Genomic DNA, 2,949 nt, shown 5'->3' with positions numbered 1-2,949 from the left:
TTGCAAACCTAATTCGTTTTTAAGGTATATGATTTTCATTCTGAAAAAAAACCGTCGTCTTCTATTCTCGTCAATCTCCTCTCTCCCCTCTCATCATTCTGTTCAATCTAAGATTCAATCGAAGCTTCAGTCGGCAATTCAAGGTCAGATTCTCAAGGTCACTTCCCTCGTCTCCCTCAATTCGAGTTCGTATCACGTAACCCTCCCTCAATATGTTCTCCCTGTTCAATCGATTCGATGGTTTTGCTTGACTCCCGCTCACGCCGACGATCGCCGCAACTACAAGTCTTTATTTTCAAGTCTTCATCGAAGGTTTAATCGAAGGTCCATCTGTTATGTAAGTTCTTTTTTTTTGTTAGAACAAGGTTTAATCAAATCAATTGTTTTTTTGTGTACTCAGAACTCAGAAGACTGCAGACGCGGGTGAAGGCGGAGAGAGAGGGACTTCTATTCTCCATCGACGACGTCCGACGAAACCGAGTAAGTCTTACGTCTTGTTTTCTCTCTGGAGTTCCATTTTGGTTTACACCTGAAAAAAAATTAACAATATGATCTTTTCATTATTGTTAGGGTTTGTGATTCTTCTGTTTGGATTACCAGGTCATACCTGAAGTGAGTAACTCATACATCTAGTTTGGATTACCCGTTCATTTTTATTTTTATATGCTTTTCAGGTGGATTACCAGTTCATACCTGAACTGGAAATTTAAATATGATCAGATCAACACTTACAATACAGATTCTAGGGGCAAATATATGTCATTTTAACTAGTAAAACATCACAATAGAGATACACCCTCCTACTATATATGTGTGGTTTAAGTCCTACCCATTAAGTCAAAATGAATGAGCTAATAAGTCCTACTTCGAATTTTTTTTTCAAAAGCTCTGTTTCATAGGAATCATATTTCCAGATTCGATGTTGATTGAATGAGCTAACAATCTTTTGGTGAAATCTTTCATAGAACTTGTCCTATTGATTTGAAGGAAAGTTACGATATATACCAACTCTTGTACTTGTTTTTTATAGGTAAAAGGATATCCTTTCTTTAATGGTGTAAAGTGGGATACCCTTGCCATTTAAAAGGTGCGTGATGTCATTTCCATTTTCCACAGAATTGGCGTTAATAATTTATTTTTCTATGTTTTCTAAATTTGAATATTTATATATAGGTTGCTTTTATACCACAACCAGATGGCATAGATGACACTAGTTATTTTATTTCAAGACATAGTTGTAGTTCAACTAGAACACCTGATGATCAAGACTGTAGTGATGCAGCTTTAGACACTACTGAATTCTATTCAGACTACTAGAGAGACACTAGAGAGGTACACATTTATTTTCTGTTTATTTATTATACTAAATTTGTTTGGTAAGACATTTATATTTATTTATTTTTTCAGAAGACAGATGTATTTTTCAGACACTGTTGTTGTTATGCGCTGTTGCTGTTTTTGCTGTTATGTGTTGTTGCTGATTTGCGCCGGCTCTTAAGCTGTTGTTTTTGTGTTTGTAGTTTGCTGATTTGTTGTTGCTAATTTGTGATGTTGCTGATTTGTTGTTGCTATTTTATAGTTTGTAGTTTGTTTTTTTTATTGTTGTTGTTTATAGTTTGTAGTTTGCTGTTTTTATTGTTGCTGTTTTGGCTCTTGCTATTGTGTTATTTAAAAGTGGGAAATGTTTTTAGTAGCTTGTTATTTAAAAGATCAAATTTTTGTAAATGTTTTGGTATTATATTTTGTACTTGTATTGTTTGTATAGGTTAATTTACATAATTTACATGGCATGTATAAAATAACAAGTTTTAATACTCAAAAAGTCGGGTACCCGGAACCGGAACCGGTTCCGGCGGTTCCGGGAGCAGTTCCAATTTTCTAGGAACCGGTGTAGGCGGTTCCGGTTCCAATTCCAAAAACTTAAGAACCGCCTGTTCCGGGAGCGGTTCCGGTTCTAGCTAAAATAGGCGGGTACCCGGTTATGCTCATCCCTATTCCAAAGCTCTTGCTCCAGTTTCTGAATTTCGCATCTTGGGCAGTACTCTCCCAGCATCATGACTTTTAGGTCTTCCCAACTCATAGAGTTAGCCACAGTGAGAGTCAGAGTCTTAACATAGCCATTCCACCAGGATAAGGTCGAGTCAGCGAAGGTACAAGCCACGTACTTGACTTTATATTCGCCCGGGCATGAGCAAATTTCAAATACAAATTCGGTTTTCTCAAACCATCTCGTCAAGGTGACGACACCGCCGTCGCCATGAAAAGTCCTGTGCTTGAAATTCAAAAATTCTTTGTAGGAGCACACTCGTTGGTGCCCATGACTTTCACCAATATTGGAGCTGTTGGTACCGTTCCCGCTCCCGCTCCTGCTCCCGCTCCCGCTCCCGCTCCCGTTTCCATTTCCGTTTCCATTCTCGTTCCCATTTTTACCATTACCGCTAATTTGTACCATGGCGGCTGCCACTGCGGCTTGGAACACAGCGGGGTCCATTGGTGGAGTTGGTGTTGGTGTGGCTGCTGGTGTCTCGTCGGCATGTCGGATCCTTCTGCGTGGTGGCATTCTTCTGCCATATGAATTAGAGATGAAATGATGGTAAGTCCTCGATAATGGTTATGAATCGAGTATTATCGAAAATAGAACGTCTCAACTATATGTTTGGTTAGATCTCGCCATTATTGTAACTAATAAACATGACAATAAAATAAATACAACTAATATAATAAGTAAACAATCGCATAAAAATTTTAGAATTTGATAGTAATACCCAATGAAATAAAAATGCAAACCATTTCATTGATAAAGTTTCATAGTTGTACATGGTTTTGTAAAAATTGTCCTACATAGAGGTCTACACTACACTTAACCCAAAGAAAAATCGACAACATAACGACCCTTAGAATAGTGTAATCACTTATTCTCAGGGTCGGACCTACATACATGGGGGAGTA

This window comes from Lactuca virosa, chromosome 3 (assembly GCF_052849685.1).
Source record: "Lactuca virosa cultivar CGN04683 chromosome 3, Lactuca_virosa_CGN04683_v6, whole genome shotgun sequence".
Lineage (NCBI taxonomy): Eukaryota > Viridiplantae > Streptophyta > Magnoliopsida > Asterales > Asteraceae > Lactuca > Lactuca virosa.
This window is presented reverse-complemented; position numbering follows the sequence as displayed.